Genomic DNA, 22,870 nt, shown 5'->3' with positions numbered 1-22,870 from the left:
TCTCAGCATATATGTCCATGTTATTTCTAACACTTTAAATTCAGCTGAAATTAAAATGTAAAAAAAAATTTTGCTGCATGTTTTTACTGTTAATAATAGGAGTAATCTAAGTAATAACATTTTAGAATGTAGATTTACTTAAATGAAAATCCCAATGTTTCTCTTGGTGATAGACCTCATTCTTTTCTTCCTAGAAAGAAATTTAAACTCAGAAAACTCTTAATACCATGCACAGTAATTAGATGAGAGCCCAGCTTTTCTTAATGTCCCCATAAGAAGACTGACTCTGGAATGAGGCCTAGGTTAAGCATTTGGAAACATTTTTGGAAAGTGAGAACTATGCTTGGGTTCTCTGCTCCATTAATGTTCTTGGATTTCACGTTTTCAGTCTATTCAACAATATTTAATTGATAATTAACTCTTCTCAGAGACCTATATGCAAGTGAAGCTGGTTTACCTGACTATAATACAACTCTGGATATTTCAAAATCTTTCCAGAAGAGCTGATCTAGTGCTGGTGTCAACCTTTTTTCTTCTTTATTATTTCTGCTTTCACATGGGTACCACAAATCCCAATAATAGAGCTACCAAAAGGCATCTCTACTTATTGTCTTTGTTAAACGCTTATTGGCTGAGAAGACAACAGACACTCTATACAGCTGAGTAACAGAAACTCAAATGGCTCACTGGAAATGAACGGTATTCATGGGAGAAATAGGTATGTTTCGTGTATAGAGAAGAAACTTGCTTCAGTAAGTCATTCTCTAAGCTTCCTGTGGGTAGTGCATTTTATATGCATGTTTTCTCAATGCATTAAAAACTATGTCTCAAGCTAGCTAAATCATATGAACTGTTTGATTTGCCTTATGGTGCCACAAAATTGCAGTAGCAAAATTTTATTTCCATGACCCAACAATTCCACTCCAGGGTACATACCCAAATGAATTGAAAACAGGTATTCAAATACTTCTACATGAACGTTCATAGCAGTACTATTCACAATAGTCAAAAGGTGGAAACAACCCAAAGTCCATCAAGGGATAAATGGATAAACACATGGTGATATATCCATACAGTAGGAAATCATTCAGGCATTACCAAATGTAAAATAGATAGCTAGTGGGAAGCAGCAGCATAGCACAGGGAGATCATCTCGGTGATTTGCGATGACCTAGAGAGGTGGGGTAGGGAGGGTGGGAGGGAGGCTCAAGAGGGAAGGGATATGGGGATATATGTATGCATATGGCTGATTCGCTTTTTTGTGCAACAGGAACTAACAGTATTGTGAAGCAATTATACTCCATTAAAGATGTATTAAAAAAAAAAAGGAATGATGTAGATGCTACATCCACATGCAACAATGTGGGTAAATCTTAAAAAACATTATGGTAATTGAAAGAAGCCAGATATAAAAGGTCACATATTGTATGATTCCATTTATATGAAATAGCTAAGTCCATAGAAACAGAAAGGTGATTGGTGGTTACCAGGGCTGAGGGGAGAGGGGAATGGGGAGTAACTTAATGGGTATGAGGTTTTATTTTGGAACTGTCTTGTAACTAGAAAGAGCTGGTTGCACAACATTGTGAATGCACTGGATATTACACGCCACTGAAATGTTCATTTTGAATGGTTAATTTTATGTTATGTGAATTTCACCTCAATAGAAAATATAGAAAAATAAAAACTTTATTTTCAAGGGTTTCTAATTAGTGGTTGTGAGAGGTAACTGCAGAATATTGGTAGGTAATTTGGACATCAAATTCCTTTGATTTGAAGTGGGGGTGAAGAGGTTAAAGGATTTGACATGTCTCCCTAACAGGTCACTCCCATTCCCATGTGCACTGCACTCAAGGAATGCAAGGCCCTTACTATTTTGAAAGGGATGGTGCCAGAACCCTTGCCCCTAGTAGGTAGTCAGTGGATGCTGTGGGAAGGGAAAGTCAGTCATTACTAATATGCTGCCCCTTCACTGGAGTATCCTTCTTAGCGTGTCCAGTGCTCTATTAACAATGTGGAGTGTTCGAGAATAACAAGTAGACTTGAACAGCAATATTTCCCAAAGTGTGCTCTGTGGGACATCAACCCTATCAGATGGTCTTGCATTCAAAAACAGCTTCTGGTGAGAGTAGCATCGACATATATACACTACCGGATGTAAAATAGTTGGCTGGTGGGAAGCAGCAGCATAGCACAGGGAGATTGGCTCGGTGCTTTGCGATGACCTAGAGGGGTGGGATAGGGAGGATGGGAGGGAGGCTCAAGCGGGAGGGGATATGGGGACATGTGTATGCATATGGCTGATTCGCTTTGTTGTGCAACAGGAACTAACACAGTATTGTGAAGCAATTATACTCCAATACAGATTAAAAAAAAAAAAAAAACAGCTTCTGTGGTCAAATGACCTGGAAACCACTATATTCTATATTTCCTCCTGGAGATCCATGATGTCTGCTACCACACAAAGAAATCTGAGGGATGCCTGTAGTAAAGAAACCTTGTGAGCTCTGTTTACTCCTGACTTTCCCAAACCTTCTCTGTCACAGAACCCCTTTGAAGTGGAGAGCATAGTACTGGGAGTGTGGGAAATGCTGCTCTGTGTTAATAATAGTCTGGCCTTGATTTGTTTAGGATGATTGTTCAGTTCTTGAAAAATCATATTAAATAAAATCCTAAATTATCCAGAAAATTGAAGACAAGCAGTGGTATGTCAGCTAGAAAGGGAAGATTCTAAATTTTTGTACTGCTCTGGTTTACCACTGCCTGGCTCGTTAGGTGATAACCCTTTCTCATGGAACTGACTCAGCGAAGCGTTGCATGGCTTTGCTGGTTAAACACCTGAGAATCAGTCTGAAACTGCAGTTATGTATAAAAATACTCATCAACCATCAGCCTCTATTAAATGCAGTAACGGTTGCAAGCTGTTGAAAAATAAGAATTTGATGGCAAGGCTGAGTGCAAACGTGATAGAATCCAAAATTCTCAGTTAAACTGGAAAAAGATTTGACTCCTTGGCTCTTTCTATTTCCCATCCTTCTTACTTTGTTCCTTGTTCATTCCTTTAAGATTGTCAAAGCAGTTTACAGGCTTAATAGAACAGGTTAAACAACTTCATGGAAATTATCTAATTAGCATTGGTAACAGTGGCAGGTGTTGTTAGGCCAGTAGCTTCTTGAGACAAAATGCTTGAGCTTAGTCATTAACACATTTTACGAAGTGTCAGTATTGATTCATGTTTTCTGCTGCAAATAAGAGTTCTTTCTAAATTCCAATTTGGAGGAATCTGCGGGCTTAGCAAGTTCTACTCCCTGGTGTAATGTGATTTTCCATGCTGTCAAGTAATTAAAAATTTTCTCTCTATATAATCACTAGTGAACTGATGATGACCAATTTGGTTATTATACTTGGCAGTTCCAAGTCCTTCTGCCAGTCTGGTGTACAATATCTGATGGGCTCCTAAGCTACTCCAAAGTGAGCAAATAACAGTAAACACTGGTCTGGCAAAGAACAAGCCGTGTTTTCGGGGTTCTCAGCCAGGTGTCAGAGAGGAAGGTTTTAGCGGTAATAGGGAGACCATTTTTAGGAAGACTATCTTCCATCTGTCTTAGAAATTACAATAAATTAAAGTATTTCTGAGGAAGAAACTTAAAATACATCTTTTTTTCCTTGAATTCATTTCATCCACTCTGTCAAAAATAATCTCTTTTGTATAATCGTTTTGCCTCTAACTTTGCCAACCGATCACTACCTAGGGAACAAGAGCAAAAATAAACTCAAAAGATTGAAACCCAGCAAAACACTGATTAATATTTATATTAGCAAATTAGGATTAGATTGGAGTGAAAAGAATCCTGCTAAAAATAAGACCTGTGAATTTGGGGCTTCATGCAAAGACTTTTCCTACTTTCCTTTCCTGGAAAAACTCTTATTTGTTCTTCAAGATCAAACAAATGTTACTTCCTTTATCAAACCATCCCTAACTTCCAGGTAGATACAGTCCTCTATATTTATAATACCGGAATTATTCCTTTACTATTGCACTAAAACCATTGTAATTACTTGTTAACATGCTTCCCTCCCCCTACTAGACTAGGATGCCCATAGAGGGCAGGAATTATCATTCATTCAACACAAATTTATTGAGTGATACTATGTGCCAGCAGGCCATTTTGCTACTCCTCAAGAACGTAGTATTCATCTTTTTATTCCCAACACTTAGTACATGCCTGTCCCATTATTGAGTAGGCACTCAATAATGAGTTGCTAAATAATTGAATAACTGAGTGAAAGGATGAATGAATGAATTGAATCTATTGTGTAATGTAGAAAAGGTACCAGTTTTGCAGTACAGTTTAAGTTTCCCAATTTGCAAACAGAATCAGTACAAAACGAAGTTAAGCTCCCAAGGAGAGCAGGAACTGTCATTCTGTAAGGAGACACAGTGATTCAATTCCTGGTGGGCCTTTAGGGTTTAAAGAGACCAAGGCTATAAGGTGGTATAACTGGGAGAGGGCAGCCTTAACCTGGCCTCTTCTATGTGCTGGAGCTCCACCTTGTTCTGTGATCAAGATTGATAGCTGGCTAAATCAGGAGAATTCCCAGGGCTCCCTTGTTAATAACCAGAGAGGAAGGGTGGAGGGAAAACGGACCAAGGATGAAAGAATAATACAAATGAGGTATTTAAAAGACTGTAGGGCTTTCCCTTCACTGCAATATGCTTGTGGCAGAATCCATAAGGCCTGTCGATTTTTCTATTATAATATTTCCCTCTGATATTCTATCCCTCTTCATAAATAATATGCTAGGCTCTATATAGCTGTGGCTAATCATTCTTGACAGCAGGGAGTACTTTCCCAAGATGAGCCTGAGCCATCCTCAGCCCTGAACTCACTCATCAGCAGTTTGCCCACACAGGCAGTCTCTGGGGCTGGCTCAGACAGGCTGCGATGCCTCTGAATTTCACACTTGAGATGAAGGCTCAGTGCATGGAGGCTGATCTAGTTCCAATATCAAGTGTGATTTCTGTGGTTGCATCTGGCATAAAATGAGAGGCATGAAAGGGAATCATTAATCTTACTTGTGATCCTAGTAGATTCCCTTGCCTATTTTCTGCCTGTCTCTTCTGCCAGTCTCATCAAGCTACCTCATGGTCAGCAAATTACATGTCTTGTATTTTAATCTTAAGAGAAAATAGAGACCATCAGGCACCTACCTTTTCTCCTTTCCATATCATGCCTGTCCTCACCTATCATTCTCCACTTTCCTTCTGTCTCAGAGAAAGAGGGAGTGTTCATTTTCTATTGCTGTGTAACAAATCATCCTTAGATTTAGTAGCTTAAAAGTACGCTTATTATCTCAGAGGGCCCATGAGTCAGGAATTTTGAAGTAGCTTAATTGGAAGAGCCTGGCTCAGGGTCCTTCATGAGGTTGCAGTTAAGATGTTAGCTCGGGCTACACTCATGTGAAAGCTTAACTGGGGCTAGAAGACCAACTTCCAAGATGGATCACTCACCTGGCTGTTGGCAGAAGGCCTGAATCCCTTACCACATGGGTCTCTCCACTGAAATGCTTGCATGTTCTCATGAAATATCAGCTGGCTTCCCCCAGATTGAGTAATCCAAAGAACAAGTATGGAGGTCACAACGCCTTTTATAACTTACTCTCAAAGTTGCATACTGTCACTCCCACCACATTCTATTAGTTAGAGGTGATTCACCAAGTACTACCTACACTCAAGGGGAGGGTAATTAGGGTCCATTTTTTGAAGGAAAGAGGATCAAAGAATTTATGGACATCTTTTAGTACCACCACATAGGGATCCCTCCTCCTTTTCAGGGCTAATTCCTCCACCTATGAACTTGATTCCATCCTTTCCCACCTGCATTTGGCTAATCAATTATGTTCTTTCTTGTTTTTTTTTTTTTTAATTTATTTTTATTTATTTATGGCTGTGTTGGGTCTTTGTTTCTGTGCGAGGGCTTTCTCTAGTTGCGGCAAGTGGGGGCCACTCTTCATCGCAGTGTGCGGGCCTCTCACTATCGCGGCCTCTCTTGTTGCGGAGCACAGGCTCCAGACGCGCAGGCTCAGTAGTTGTGGCTCACGGGCCCAGTTGCTCCGCGGCATGTGGGATCTTCCCAGACCAGGGTTCGAACCCGTGTCCCTTGCATTGGCAGGCAGATTCTCAACCACTGCGCCACCAGGGAAGCCCAATTATGTTCTTTCTTAATCTCTTAATAGTAGATCTCATTTATTGAGCATTTAATACATCCTGGCCACTGTGCCAAACACTTCATTAAGTGGATAATCTCAGTTAAGACATACAACAACTCCATGAAGTAGGGGAATGATTATCCTGCTGTTACAAATGAGTAGACCAAGGCTCAGAAGGTCTAATTGAGATGTCCAGTGTCAGATAACTAGTAAGTAGAAAAGTGACTGCTTAAACCCAGCCCCGACTGACTCCATAGCTGTACCCCTCTCCACTAATCTACTTTAACCTGCCCCACATGGACCTTTGATCTCTACCTCTCCATCAGCTGCTTCTTAGCTGTCAAAGAGGCTCAGTTCTTCTTCACACAAAAATTACCTTCCTTTGTGTCCTGCCTCATTCAAGCTTCCTCACATCTTCCCATTTGTAAAGTAGTGGTCAGCAAATAGTTCCTACTTCCACACTCCCATTTGCTCCAACTCACAGCCATCCAGTTCTGCACTTACCAACTTAGTGAAATGGATTAACCAATGACTCCCTAACTTCCAAATCCAATGCCTCCTTTTCAGCCCACATTCTGCTGTATTTCATCAGTGCTAAGATGCTCAATTCTCAACATTTCTGAAATAGAGATGTCTTAAAAGCAATGGCACTTCGTATGTGATCGAATAAATTTCTTTGCTCCTCTTTAATTTCATTGCATGGCTCAGTCCATCTTCTTTGCCTGCTCCTCTTCTTCACACATCCCTCAGATGGTGGCGTAGTTAATTTGTTGGTGTAGGAGAGCAAAATTTGCCACCCCAAAGTATTTCTTTGGCATGTGGATTATTTCAAGATGAAAATAATCAAGGCCCAAAAGACTCATGAAGAACCTTTGGCCGGCCCCCTAACTGCCTAAAGAATGTAGACAGAGGACCTGTTCCAGGAAAGGAACTATCACCATAGATAACTATAGTGTGAACTAGGTGTATAGACAGGGAGGAAGCTAGCAAAGTCTGTTTGTTAGAATTTCTCTCTGTGTCCCGTTGTCTCTCTGTGGCCCAGCAAACATTTGTTTACCAAACACTTGCTTTTCCGTCTTCACGTAAATTGCCTTCTTCTCCTTTGAGGTCCGAAACAACAACCCCCAACATCTTCTTTTGTCTTTAGCTAAAAGTGGTATTTAAGGTGAGGGTTTCAGTCATTTACGAGAGTTATTCAGTTTTCCTGGGCTCTCCCATGTATACATGTTATTAAACTTTTGTTTGATTTTCTCCTGTTAATCTGTCTCATGTCAATTTAATTCTTAGACCAACCAGAAGAACCTAGAAGGATAGAAGAAAATTTCTTCCTCTCAGACAGTGGTGATTCACCATTTTAACATTATGCATTACTGGGTAATCTATTACAAAATCGTCCATACCACATCTGTGTTAATCACCTCTAATTTCTGCTTCAGCCTCCATCTTTCCTTTTAATTAATTGCTTATCACCTGTATGTCCTTTACAAGTACCACAAACTCGGCATGTTCCAAACATTAACTCCTTTCCAGACTAACTTCCCTGCTTTTATTCCCTATCTTGGATGTTGACATCACCCTTGTTAAAGAACATCTCAGAGACATTAATTTAAAGCACAGCTGACATTTACTCATCTATAAGGGAGATTAGTTGTATACAGATTGCCATCCAATAGGCAAAACAGGGTTTATGGAGGGAACACTCTCAGTCAGGGGAGCAATGACAAAACTTCTTGTTTTGTTTTGTCCTTGCGTGTGCTGATTGGCTAAAAGCTATCAAGAGGGCAATTTGCACCCAAGCAGACTGCATTATTATCAGGGAAGGTAATTTTAGTTATTCATCATTTTTCCAAGAAATCTTGTGACTCAGCTGTGGAGTAGGAAGGTGGTATGTTCACCTTTCATATTTCCTGCTGATGTCCTTCCTTTGGTATCTACACCATAGTTGAGCTAGGACTTATTATAAATACTTACTCCCTTTTTGTGGTCAAATTCAGATCCAAGACCATGGTTGACCACGAAGAATTTTGTGTCTTCTTGATGTGGTATCATTCACTAGATGTTGGTTTGAGATAACAGTTTATAGTAATATTTAAACACATATTGGAAGTGCTCAAGAAATTATATTTTATAATAAAATTAAATATAATTTAAATTAAATATAATTTAAATTAAATATAATTTAAAAATGTGGAACCATTTGTATCCAGTTTCCTAGTCGGCCTAAACCTAATCAGGAGAATTAGTCTCATGTCTCTTTATCCCTCATATTCCTTGGATTCCTTTGAAGCCTTTGTACATTTTAGGAACAGCAGCTAATGGTTGGGGGCCTAGGTTCAGTGAAGACATATAGATATATGTTAGCAGGTCTTATTAGAGGAGTCTAAAGACAGATGGTAAAACCACTTGTTGGAAAAATTGGCAGCCATTACAATTGTTTGAGAGAGGTAAACAAGGGAGTTCAAAGAGTTTATGGGAAAGAAGACAGCTGAGAGAAAAGCAAAAACAACTATGGCAGTTATTTTACAATCTAATACCTTGACCCATACAAAGGAAAGAAGTAATAAAAGGAGGCAAGTGTTAAACTGTTATATCCTAATCACAAATCTTAATCTAAAAGTCTTATATGGGAACTTGAGTAGCTACCCACTTTCAGAGCTCTGTGCTTCTAAAGCTTTTTACTGAGCCTTAGGTTTATACACCTCCAGTGGGACTGGATGTCCAGGTTGTAGAATCCTTAGTGACTTCACACTGGGAATCATAAACCCATGAGTATATACCCTAGAGTTTAAGAGTATTACTTGTGGTTAAATATACTTGATATGACCTTTCCAAGGCTGACGTCCTGGCATCCTCAGTACATTTCTTTTTCTGACTCATTTCACTTAGGATGATGATCTCTAGTTGCATCCATGTTGCTGCAAATGGCATTATCTTTTTTTAATGGCTGAGTAGTATTCCATTATATATATATATATATATATATATATATATATATATATATATATATCACATCTTCTTTATGCATTCATCTGACGATGGACATTTAGGTTGCTTCCATCTCTTGGCTATTGTAACTAGTACTGCTATGAACATTGGGGTTCGTTGATCTTTTCGAATTACAGTTTTGTCTGGATGTATGCCCAGGGGTGGGATTGCTGGATCATATGGTAGTTCTAGTTTTAATTTTTTGAGGAACCTCCATACTGTTTTCCATAGTGGCTGTACCAATTTACATTCCCACCGACAGTGTAGGAGGGTTCCCTTTTCTCCATACCCTCTCCAGCATTTATTGTTTGTGGACTCTTTGATGATCGCCATTCTGATATATACCGGTGTGAGGTGGTACGTTATAGTTTTGATTTGCATTTCTCTAATAATTAGCGATGTTGAGCATCTTCAGCAAGTGGTTTTGAATCCTTAAATCTTTAACAAGGTGGTGTGCTCTTGTTAAGAGGCAGAGAGTTCAGAAGTTACAGCTTATGCAGCACAGAATGTACTTTATTTTAAAGATAAGAACTATGAAAAAATAATGTATCAGCATTGGCCAGGGGACAGAGAATGCTGAGTTTGAAGAGCTGTTCAGCAGTCGTGGGGTTCATTTTTACTAGGAGGGGGAGCTAGACTGGTTTCCTTAGGTTGGAAACTAAGGAAATAAGATTACTATTTCCTAGGATTACTAGGAAAAAAAAAACCCCTAGGATTACTTAGGTTGGAGTGGTTCTTGACAATTATGTGGGAACTAGACAACAAAAAAATGCCATAGGTGAAATGTGACTATTGTGCATTGTTTTGAAGCAATTAGGTTTGAACAGCAAATCTTATGAGGGCAGTGAGTGAGAAGGGGAGCTAGAATAATTCCCGCTGAGGCACCAACTAGCTTAATTGTTTCTGCCACAGCACCATGGCAATAAACAAGGTAGCTAAACCTACCTAAGGTAGACCGTAGGCTTGCGATGAGATTTTAGCTTTTGTGTAAGCACTTTTAAAGCACAACTTACCTTTTCTGTACGAACAATTATGAAGGATTCAGTATAGTCAGGCTGCCCAAAGTCAGGTGTTGCTCTAATGTCTGAGTAGGAAAGAAAAAGGCCTAGTTAACATTTGGTTCCCAAGGGAACATCTGTTTTAGTTTGCTTTTGTAGGGACTGAGCTAAAAGCAATATGGAAAAACCCAACATGCTAATGATCTCTAGGAGACAAACAGTGCTACCCAGTGCCCTTCTGAGGAGGGTCAAGATTGCAAGAAGTATCTTAACAAATTTGCTATTTTGAATTTAGGGCTTGAATATGGGAAATGCAAAATAAAAGAGTTAACACAGGTGAGATATGAACATACGTAAAGATCAGAGCATAAGTAATGGGTGCCTAAAGATACGAAAATCGTTACAATCTTTGTAAGATGGACAATTTAAAATAAAATTAAAAGAGTAACAATAATTACTAGGAATCCTAACTTAGAAGTAAAGAATTTTTGTTTAAAAATGATTCAAAAGCATGACAAAAATGGAAAAAAAAAAGGATATCCAAAGATCATTCTTTTTCTGAACTGTCATTCACAAACTTTTACTAATTCACATGCCATATATATATATATATACACACACATACATACACACATGCACGTATAATTAAATAATAAATTTATAGCTTTATAAGATAAAACATATATATCACATTAAACTTACCATCTTAATAAAACTACAGCAATTTCCTTGAAAACCCAACAAAACATATCCATTACCTTACATATTTGTATGTCTTTGCAACTACTATTTGAGTACTCATTTAATTACAACTTTTAACCAAAGAAACTAACTTCTGTTCCCTCTCAGGCACAGAGAAAACTGGAGAGGAAGCAAAGGAGCACTGTCTGCCATACTCAGGTACCTAGCAGCAGACCACAGCTCTACAAGGATGCCTGCTTGTGTACCACCAGCTCACATGCCACATTCATTCATTCTGCATGTCTGTAACATAGCAAATAGTACCCTGTATGCTAACATGACCCAAAGGCATTGGTATGTCCTTATTAATTCACTAACTGATGGTCACTCTCTAAAGGATAAAAACAGGAGACAAGGGCAGATATGTTAAAATTATGCTTGCTTGTTTTATATTCTCCTACTTTTTAGTTTTGATCTGCCAAGAAATTGGGCATCCAAAGGTTATTTATTAACTCAATTAATCCAAGGTCTCTCTCAAAGCCAATTTAGGATCTTGGTATTATGATTTAAGTTGATGCTATAAAATAATACAGTCACTGCTGATATCAAAAAGATTGTCAGACAGATGATATTATGAAATTTATATGGACAGTGGAAATAGAGTAACTAGTTTTTAACATTTTCTGAAATTCTTAAGAGCAAATACTTTTAAAAGATATAATTATAACTCAGTGTAGTTGGACATACAAATTTCTTACGCTTTTATATTATTAAATAATTACTAATGTAAGCTTATCTGAAGAACAAGACTAGTAAAAGATTTAGGGAGTCCAGATTAATATGGATTTCTATGAATAAACAAATCCAGGTCTTGCAAAGTTAGAATATTAGCTAACATTATTTTTTACCCTGTTAAAAACAGAGAAAACTTATTATTCTTTTCAAATCAAAATTGTCAAACCGGTAGATTCAAAGTGTATGGAATTAAATCTTTCTTTTCTTGAATTCTCTTCTATTTATATGAAAGAAGATTAGCTTCCTAAGTCAATCAAAATAGAAACTCCTTTACCTTTAAAGGGCTTTATAATTTATAAATTCTCTCTGGAGGTAGGCAAAGATACACCAATCTATTTGTTTAGAAATTATTTATGCCCTAGATTTGTCAGAGTTCTCCAGAGAAACAGAGCCAATAGGATGTGGACCTTTACAGAGATTTATTATAAGGAATTGGCTCACACAATTATGGAAGCTGCAAGTACCAATCTGCAGTGTGGGGCAGCGGGCTGGAGACCCAGGAGAGCTGATGGTACAGACGAAGTCGGCAGACAGTCTGCTGGCAAACTCCCTCTTGCTCAGGGAGGCCAGTCTTTTGGTCTATTCAGGTCTTCAACTGATTGGATGAGGCCTACCCACATTATGATGGCCAATCCAGATTTAAATATTAATCTCATTCCAAAGCACCCTCCAAGACAACAGAAAATTAACCATTACATACCCATACAATGAGAAAGTCTTATCAAACTCTCAGGAAAGCTAGGTAATTATAGAGGGATATAGAGCTGAATTTCTACTTTATGATATGCTATTTTTCCACACTTGTTCAGTCCATCTGTAAGTTGAGCTAGGGGTTCAGCTTTCAGATTTATCGACACCTTGCTGTTGGGTCACAAAGCTTTCCCTCATATCTTGACGTTGCTCATTCGTATTTGTATGTTCTTCTATAGAGCTTCCTTATTTCTTTTACTAGAGAATGGAGGAAGAGTCTTGTACTTAGAGCCCTTTCAATTTCTTAGGATGTCATGAAGCTAAGGACAAGCCAGAAGCAATCACTCTTATTCCATCTGCATTCCCAAAACACATGTTCAGATACATTTCTACAATTGCTATACAATTAGAGTTCTTTATTTTTCAAGTCATAAAAAAAGTTTCAATTTTTTCTTTTTTCTTTGCCAGCGTTTCCCTCCCATTTGATAGCAGATGTGTCTGAGTTAGATATAACCTATGGTGTTCACAAATAACAAATTCCTGTGGCTAGCTAATCTCCAGTAATTAACAACAACCAAAAGAAGCTGTCTGATGGCACTTCTGAGATGCTGGTGTGAGTAGCCAAATAAATTTGAAAAGAAGAACACAATCGGGAGATTCACACTTTCTGATTTCAGAGCTTATTACAAAGCAGCAAGACAATGTGGTCCTGGCATACAGAAAAACATACAGATCAATGAATTGAGAGTCTAGAAGCAAACGCTTGTGTTTATAGTCAATTGATTTTCAACAAAGGTAATTCAGAGGGGGAAAGAACAGGCTTTTCAACAAATGGTGCTGGAACAACTACGTATCAACATGCAAAAGAGTGTAGTTGGACTCTTCTCATATCATATACAAAAATTACCTCAAAATGGTCATAGACCGAAACATAAGGGTTAACACTATAAAATTCTTAGAAACATAGGGGTGAGTCTTCATTACCCTGGGTTAGACAAAGCCTACTAAAATGTGACATTGAAAGCACAAGTGAAAAAGAAAAAAAGTAGATAAACTGAACTTTATCAAAATTAAGAACTTTGGTGCTTCAAAGGGCATCATCAAGAAAGTGAAAAGAAAACACACAGAGTGGGAGAAAGCAAAAATCACGCAGTAGGTGAAACACTGAGCCTTGGATTTTGCCTTTTGGGCAAGTTGATTGCTTGAAAACTACCAAGGAGAACAGTTTGCCCCAGAGGAGCAGAAGGGAATTTCAGTTATTTCTTGCTCTAGTTCAGGTCCCTATCATCGGCAGCCTCTTAACTGGGTGCCCCCATCCATCTGCCACATCGGTAACAAAATTATCATAACAAAACACAGATGTTTGCCATCCCTCTGTTTAGCAGCCTGGATGGACTCTATATTGCCAGTAGAATTAAATCCAAGTGACTTATAAAAATGGCATTCAAGGCTCTTCACAATCTAAGCCCTATGAACTCGGGCAGCTACATCTCCACCAGAACTCCAGCCCCACCTGCCCTTCCCTGGATGCCATCACCTGAGCTCCTCCTCTTTCTATCACAGTTCCCTCTACCTGGATGCTCTCTCCTTCTCTGCAAGGAGAACCTCCACTCAGTCTTCAAATGTTACCTCTTGCGTGAAGCCTCCCCTGATTTGCTCATCAAAGCAAGTCACTTCCTTATTTGTGTTCCCAAAGCACTTCATCGTATGGCAATTATGTGGCTGCTTTGCTCTCACCCTGAGGCCAGGGGCAGTGACTGTTTTGTCTTTGTACCCTCTAGTGCCTATCTTCTGATTTGGCTCCGAGAAGCTTCTCAATAAGTATTTGGTGAATGAATGTGTCATCCATCACAGGGACACTGATCGGTGAGTGTTTTTTCAGTGCCTATACTAACACTGCAGATGATAAAAAAAAAAAAAAAAAGTTTATAGTCTGGCGGAGGTTAAAAGAAGTAAATATGAATATCATAAACTATACAGCAAGCTAAAAGCCATAAGAGAATTATGAACCAAATATAACAGGGGTCAGGTAAGGGAGAATGAATCCTAGAGAAAATTCTCAAGATTTCTACAGTTAGCGATGGGGGCCAGGTGACGGTAGGGAAGGGGCAGCCAAGGAGCTGTTTACAAATTTGACGCAAGCCAATGTTGACAATTTCAATAACTTTCAGTGGCATGCTCTATTGCTGAAATTAAAAGTCGGGGGTATTAGGGATTTTATAAAAGGGTTTCCCTCTCTGGGAACTCCCTCCACTCAGACAGACAATATAACTGGAGTGCTTCCTTTGGCTGCCAAGGTGACCTTCCACTTGTTGGGGAAGGGTTGTTCTCACTGAGACTCCTGAGTCTGTCCACACTGCAGCAGAGGTTTCCTCATTGTCCCCAAAACGTTCAGCTTTGGTAGTGGCAAAGCCTGGAACTTCTGGACCACTGTCCCCACCTTGATCTGATATTTCTATGACTACACTGGCCTGAGTAGAGGAAGGGGCAAAGAAAGCTTCACTCCTACAGCTCCACCACCACTAGACTTTCAGGCTGATACACCTCAAGCTTTTATTGACTGAAATAAGGAAGCACAGCACAAAAGTTGTGAGTCAAGTTTTATTTGGGGACCTTACGGAGGACTATAGCCTCGGAGACGGCCTCTCAGGTAGCTCTGAGGAACTGCTCTGAAGAAGTAAGGGAGGAACCAGGATGTATATGAATTTTTTTGGCTGGAAAAAACATGTAGTTGAACATCAAAAGATGACTGCAAATCACAAAGAACAGACATCTCAAGTTAATGATTTTAGTGCTTTTCTATGTATGGGAAGATGCAAGAATCTAGGGTCATTTGAAATTCTTCCTTAGAGATGCATCTTAACTCTCTAGGGGCCAGCACAGAATGCAGAATGCTTCCTGTTTTTCTCCATCCTGAATTCCTCTCAGGAATACAATAATAGTAGGAGACTTTAACACCCCACTCACATCAATGGACAGATCCTCTATACAGAAAATCAACAAGGCAACAGAGATCCTAAATGATACAATAGAACAGTCAGACCTAATTGATATTTTCAGGACATTACATCCAAAAAAACCAGAATACACATTCTTTTCAAGTGCACATGAAACATTGTCTAGGATTGACCACAAAACAAACCTCAACAAATTTAAGAGTATGGAAATTATTTCAAGCATCTTCTCTGAGCACAACAACATGAGACGAGAAATCAACCACAGAAAAAGAAATGAGAAAAAAACGATTACATGGAGACTAAACAACATGCTACTAAAAAAAACAATGGGTCAATGAGGAAATCAAAAAGATAATTTAAAAATACCTTGAGACAAATGACAATGAAAACACAACCATACAAAATCTATGGGATGCAGCAAAAGCAGTTAGAGGGATGTTCACAGTGAATTCCCCTCAGGTGCACTGTCAGTGGGCAACTCCAGTGGCTAATGGCTTTATCCTTGTAGAACTGGAATAGCAGGCGAGATTTTTTCTTTACAGTCTGGTAGTGAGAGACTCAATATACAAATGGACAATGGCCAGACCATATATAAAACAGAACTCTGACCCACAATCTGCAGCAACCAGCCCAGGAAGCCAACCTACTATCTGCAAGTCAGACTTCTATGTCTAACAACTAGTCCAGGAAGTGAAACAATAACTCCTGTAACAATCGGTCCCAAATGGCCAGGACTTTTATTAATATCTGATAGCCTCCCTAATTTTTGTTGCAGCTTCCAACTGGGGATCAACTGGGGAAAGCAAATATGCTCCCCTGACCAATCACACAGGACGCCATGCTTCTGGTTAGCCTGCCTGCAGCTTTCCATGTCAACAGCCTCCAATCAGGGCACACCTGCAGCCTTCCTCTTGGTCCAGTACAAAGCTTTCCCACTCCTCTGCCTGCCTTTGGGTGTCTGCCAAAACCTAAGTGATGTTGGCTGACCCTTGCTATAGCGAGCCCTGAATAAACAGCTTTTGCTTGATCTCAATCGGTTGGTATTTCTTTCCACAGTAGAAAAGGGTTTTTAAAACCAGATGCTAAATACTATTCCCAGAATCAAAGTGGGGAAAATGGTAAATGGTTTATAAGAGTTCTCTAATGGGATAACCAGCTTTCGCCTCCCTCTTTCTCAAATTTAACCACCTCGTCAATTCCCTAGGCTGTGCAGGGAAGCATACACAGGCTGATCTTGCCCTGGTATCTGCTCCTCCACCCTGAACAGCACAGTGGAGCGTGCTAATCCACAGGAATCCCTTTCCCCAAGTAAGAGTCTAGTTTAGAATCATATCACCGAGGAGCTCCAACAGAGGAGCATGGGGTAGGCATTGGCCCCCCACCCAGGGCAAGGTGAGGTCACAGCTCCTCGTGTTCCCTATAATCTTCCCGCCCCTGAGGGTGACTCTTGGACGGAAGCCCACAGCTCGCATGATACACAATGCTCAGAGACAGTACACTGGGGAGCCACATCGAGGAAGAAGAATATTTTCCTACAGCAGCATAATTGGATAAGAATGTCCTCTTCCTTCTATATGACCTCGCAGGGAAGTTTTACTTGCACCGCCCCTCCTCCACTGCCCGGCCTGCCCTAGGTCCTCTTGCCCACAACGGTGTCCTGCTGTTTCCCCCTCCCAACAGCCGAGCCCCCTCACTCTGGGCGTCCTCACTGAAGACGCGGAGAATTAGAAGGAGATTTCTCAGTTGTTTTTCATTTCTAGTTTATATTCTTAGGCTCAGCTGTGTCTTCCTACCAGGCTGGATTAAGAAGAAAGGCAGTTGATAAGATTTGCTCTCCCTGTATCCAGAGCAAACCCCAGGGATCGGGGTGTGAGGAAGACGAAGGGGAGTTTTTCTTGTCAACCTTGTGTATGAACATACAATTTAAATGAATTAAATATTCTTGCTTTAAATTTTTTTTTTAAATGTGGTAAAATACACATAAAATTTCCATCTTAACCATTTTAAGCGTACAGTTCAGTGGTGTTAAATACATTCACATCGTTGTGCAATGTCTAGAACTCTTTTCATCTTTTTTTAGACATTCTTTTTTAATATTCTTTTCCATTATGGTTTATCACAGGATATTGAATATAGTTCCCTGTACTATTGTTGTTTATCCATCCTGTATATAATAGTTTATATCTGCTAATCCCAAATTCCCGGTCCTTCCCTCCCCCAAACTCCTCCCTCTTGACAACCATAAGTCTGTTCTCTATGTCTGTGAGTCTGTTTCTGTTTCATAGATAGGTTCATTTGTGCCAGATGTTTTTTTAATTTTAAAAAAATATTTATTTATTTATTTATTTATTTATTTATTTATTTATTTTTGGCTGCGTTGGGTCTTGTTGCTGCACATGGGCTTTCTCTCTAGTTGCGGCGAGCGGGGGTTACACTTCGTTGCGGTGCGCAGGCTTCTCATTGCAGTGGCTTCTCTTGTTGCAGAGCACGGGCTCTAGGCACGTGGGCTTCAATAGCTGTGGCTCGCAGACTCTAGAGCGCAGGCTCAGTAGTTGTGGCGCACTGGCTTGGTTGCTCCGCGGCATGTGGGATCCTCCCGGACCAGGGCTCGAACCCGTGTCCCCTGCATTGGCAGGAGGATTCTTAACCACTGTGCCACCAGGGAAGTCCCTGTGCCATATTTTAGATTCCACATATAAGTGATATCATATGGTATTTGTCTTTCTCTTTCTGACTTACTTCACTTAGTATGATAATCTCTAGTTGCATCCATGTTGCTGCAAATGGCATTATTTCATTCTTTTTTATGGCTGAGCAGTATTCCACTGTATATATGTACCACCTCTTTATCCACTCATCTGTCAATGGACTTTTAGGTTGTACCCATGTTTTGGCTATTGTGAATAGCACTGCTACGAACATGGGGGAACAATCCAGTGGGATTGCTGGATCATATGGTAACTCTATTTTTAGTTTTCTGAGGAACCTCCACACTGTTTTCCATAGTGACTGCACCAATTTACATTCTCACCAACAGTGTAGGAGGGTTCCCTTTTCTCCACACCCTCTCTAGTGTTTGTTATTTGTAGACTTTTTAATGATGGCCATTCTGACCGGTGTGAGGTGGTACCTCATTGTAGTTTTGATTTGCATTTCTCTAATAATTAGTGATGTTGAGCATCTTTTCATGTGCCTACTGGCCACCTGTATGTCTTCTTTGGAGAAATGTCTGTTTAGGTCTTCTGCCCATATTTTAATTTGGTTGTTTGTTTTTTTGTTGTTGAGTTGTATGAGCTGTTTGTATATTTTGGAGATGAAGCCCTCGTCTGTCACATCATTTGCAAATATTTTCTCCCATTCTGTAGGTTGATTTTTCATTTTTTTATGGTTTCCTTTGCTGTGCAAAAGGTTGTAAGTTTGATTAGGTCCCATTTATTTTTGTTTTTATTGCTATTGCCTTGGGAGACTGACCGAAGAAAACATTGGTATGATTTATGTCAGAGAATGTTTTGCCTATGTTCTCTTCTAGAAGTAGAACTCTTTTCATCCTGAAAAACTGAAACCCGGTACCCAGGGTTAAACAACTCCCCATTCCCCCCACCCCTGCCCCTGGCAACCACCCTTCTACTTTCTGTCCCTGTGATTTTGACTACTCTAAGTACCACATATAAGTGGAGTCATACAGTATTTGTCTTTTTGAGACTGGCTTATTTCACTCAGCATAATGTCCTAGAGGTTCATCCACGTTGTAGCATGTGTGAGAATTTCCTTCCTTTTTAAGGCTGAAAAATAGTCCATTGTATGTATTTACCACATTTGGTTTATCCATTCATCTGTCAATGGACACTAGGGTCGTTTCAGCCTTTTGGCTATTGTGAATAATGCTGTTATGAGTATGTATGTTATTTTCCTTATTCTTTTGTTCTTGACTCTGGCCAGAGATACTGATAGTACCTCAAGCAGTGTTATTAGGGTGAAAATAATCAATGTTCAGTTTTTAAACTTATTGTATTGTTTTATTTCTGAAATACACTTTAAAGGAAAGTCTGAGGAGAACAGATCCGCAAGTTTATGCCAAACGATAGATTTTGAAAGAAAACAGAACAGAGCTTCTCGGCTCTGGCTGTGCTGAGGAAAGTTGAAAAAGCACCTATGCCCAGATCCTAGGCCCCCGAGAGTCTGAAAGAATTGATCTGGGCTTGTTAGAGTCACCTGAGAGCTTTTAAATGGCACGATGCCCAGGATCTACCTGAGACCCATTAAATTAGAACTTCTGGGGGTGGGGCCCAGGCACTGATGTACTTTAAAGCTTCCCCAGGTGAGTTTATGGCTAGCTGGGACTAAGAACCACTGGCATAGCCCACACCTTCACCCCTAGAGGGACTAAAGATGGGCCACTTGGACTGGAACGGAGTAGGGAGAGGGCTGGGGCATGAGTTTATAGAAAAGGGGACACCTGGGTGGGATTCAGGTGGAGGGAGGCCATCCCCTGAACCTATTCACATCTGTATAAGTGTCCTTTCATTAAACTCTCCTCAATTACCTTGTTTGAGTGAGTCACCTTTTCCTGCTAGGTCCTGATTGATATAGTTGTCCTCACCTTGACAAGGTTGCAAAAATCACTGAAGGTCAGTTTGCCATGCGCAGATGCTCTAAGGCTACATCTGGAAGAGACCTGGATCAGGAAAGCTGTCAAGAGCCAAGCATGCTGAGAGACAGCTACTCCAGCCCACCCCCTCCCCTGAGCCTCTCTCACACTCTCATCTCTGCTGCTTCTGACTCTGCTCTCTCCTTGCTGCCTCCAAATCTGCAGCCCCAATGCCAGCAGGGGGCACCTGGTCAGCCTCCATCTCAGGTCCTGGCCGACCTGGTGCAGTGGCTGCCACCCCCAACCCCACCCAGAGCCTCGAGGTCCCCTGGGCAGAGGACTACAGGCAGGGCAATGCCATCTAGAAGGGAGCACAAGACCAAGCTGTGATTGACATTTCCGGGACACAGAGCCATCACTACCCATTAGCCTGATGGATTTCAGACATTATTTTCTTTTTACTTTTGTGCGGATTAATAAATTACACAAAGTGCATAAAACTGAATGCAGATGAATACATTTTTACATATGTGTAGACCTGTGTAACCACCACTCAGAAGATATCAAGATTTCCAGCGCCCCAGGAGTCTCTCTTATACCCCTCCCAGTCAACCTGCCCCCACAAGGGCAAACGTTATTTTGCCTTCTTTCACTAGAGATTAATTTTGCTTATTCTTGAACTCCACGTCAATGAAATCACACCCTATGTACTCTTTTGGGTCTGGCTTCTCTTGCTCAATATTACATCTGTGAGATTCAGCCATGTTAGTGCATGAAGCAGGAGTGTGTGTTTTTCACTCCTGTGTGGAATTTCATTTACAAATACATCACAATTTATTTATCCATCCTACTCTTAATAGACATTTGGGTTGTTAACAGATTGGGGGCAATTATGTATAAAGCTGCTACAAACATTTTCCAATGCATCGTTTGGTGAACATAAGCACTCATTTCTCTTGGGAATATACCCAGGAGTGGAACTACTGGGTCATAGGGTAGACATAGAAGATGCTGTCAATTTTCCAAAATGACTGTACCAACTTACACTCCCACGAGTAATATCTGAAAGTTCTAGTTGCGCCACACTCTCATTAATACTTGATATTATCAGCTCTCCTAATTTTAGCCATTCTGGGAAGGGTATGTTTATACATCATTGTGGTTTTAATTCGCATATTTAGTATATTATTAAAGAAACTAGTGAATTTATAAAACAGAGATATCAAGGAGTTTTTTATGTTGTTGTCACTGTCAGGGAGGAAGAAATTGTCCTCTATCCTTCTAGGTTCTTCTGGATGGTCTAAGAATTAAATTGACATGTGCCAGATTAACAGGAGAAAATCAAACAGAAGTTTAATAACATCTATATGTTGATGCCCAGGGAAGCTCACCCCAAAATATGCAGCAATGGCATACTGATTATTTTGAATTAAAGTTACTTAAGAAACAGCCATTAGAAGAGGGACACTCTGACCCTCCTTTCTGTCTCCCTGAAAGCAGGAAATAAATCTCCCATGTGAAAGGTGCACCCCTGCATCTGGAGGTAGAAGGACACCCTTATCCCCAGAGATGGGGGGAATTACAGGCCTAGAAGCCTCTGGAAACAAACCTTCTTACGTCTTTAATTTACTACCCCAAGCCCACATTCTGTTTCGATTCTTCACTAATTGGGCATCCAAAACCCAAGTTTCTTTGTCCTGTCAATTCCTCACAAATTTATTGTTTCTTTGTCTAAAAAGTATAAAAGCTGCCTGCTTTGGCCACTTCTTAGGTCCCATTTCCATGAGATCTCTGTGTGCACAAATTAAAATTTGCTGTTTTTTCTCCTGTTAATCTGTCTTGCATCAATTTTGTTATTAGTCCAGCCACAAGAACTCAAAGAGGGGTAGAGGGGGAAATTTCCCCCTCCCCAACATACACATGGGAGAGACTCAGGAAAACTAACTCTCCAAGATGGCCAAAACCCTCCCCTTAAATACCACCTTTGGTTAAAGCCAAAAGAAGATGTTGGCGGCGAGTGGTTTAGAACTTCAGAAAGGAGGAAGGCACTTCATATGAAGATGCAAAAGAAAATGTTTGGTAAATAAACGTGTGCTGGGCCACGCAGGGACAATGGGACACAGAGTGGACTCTGATCTTTATGCTTTTACAATTCAAGTAAAAAAAAATGAGGGAGGCAGAGTCAAGATGGCGGTGTGGGAAGACACTGAGTTAGCGTCTCCCCACAACTAGGGCTCCTGCCGGCCACTGGGCGGGGTCTCTGATGCCCAAGGAGACGGGAGGAACCTCAGAGTGAACTGGTAGGACGTAGCGGGACTGAGGTGGGGAGGAGAAGTGGAGGCCAGGCAGGATCATTGCCCCTGAGGCCGGGGAGATCAGGAGAGTCAGGCAGGAGGGACTCTCCGGGAAGAGCGGGAGAGAAGCGGAGGGCAATTGCTTGGCCCACTCAGGCCGGGGAGCCTGCTGAGTTCCCAAACCAGTACCCCACCCTCCAAAAGCCCCATCCAGGCCGCATGGGTCCTGGGGGCATAGGAGGGAGGCCAGGAAGATCAGGAGAGGCAGGAGAGAGGGGGCCCTCCCAGACTGGAGGAGCAGGAAAAGAGAGAAGGGCATTTGCCCCACCCACTCGAGACCAGGAAGCCTGCTGGGCTCCCAGGTGAGGTCCCCTGCCCTCTGAGACCAGGGGTGGGGGGCACGCTTGGGCCCCTTCTGTTCCTTGAGCCTAAGCTCCACCACCCACAGCCCCCAGGGCCTTTTCCAGCCCTGTGGGTCCTAAGCATTGGCCCTGCCCACCACCCAAACCTCACCCTTTCTTAGTTCCCGCCCTCCACAGCCAAGGTCTCCCCACCCCCTCCCCTTTTTTTATCCTTTTCCCTCCTCCTCTTTTTTACTATTGTGGTACTCATGTACCTTCTGGTTGTTGATTCATCTATATTTTTATTTTTATATTCTTCCTAACATATCTG

At 40.8% G+C, this 22,870-nt stretch overlaps 1 protein-coding gene across 1 annotated transcript in view; it reads right to left on the bottom strand.

Annotated features, from left to right (window-relative positions):
- The window catches only part of GGCT (gamma-glutamylcyclotransferase), a 67,875-nt gene that overhangs the window by 17,178 nt on the left and 27,827 nt on the right, over positions 1-22,870 (bottom strand). The window contains exon 2 of the mRNA XM_059933662.1: positions 10,209-10,279. The gene's annotated coding sequence lies outside the window, so the exon portion shown is untranslated. The remainder of the gene's footprint in view (positions 1-10,208; positions 10,280-22,870) is intronic.

This window comes from Balaenoptera ricei, chromosome 9 (genome assembly GCF_028023285.1).
Source record: "Balaenoptera ricei isolate mBalRic1 chromosome 9, mBalRic1.hap2, whole genome shotgun sequence".
Taxonomy (NCBI): domain Eukaryota; kingdom Metazoa; phylum Chordata; class Mammalia; order Artiodactyla; family Balaenopteridae; genus Balaenoptera; species Balaenoptera ricei.
The sequence above is the reverse complement of the archived record's forward strand: the minus strand, read 5'-3'. Positions and strand labels throughout refer to the sequence as shown.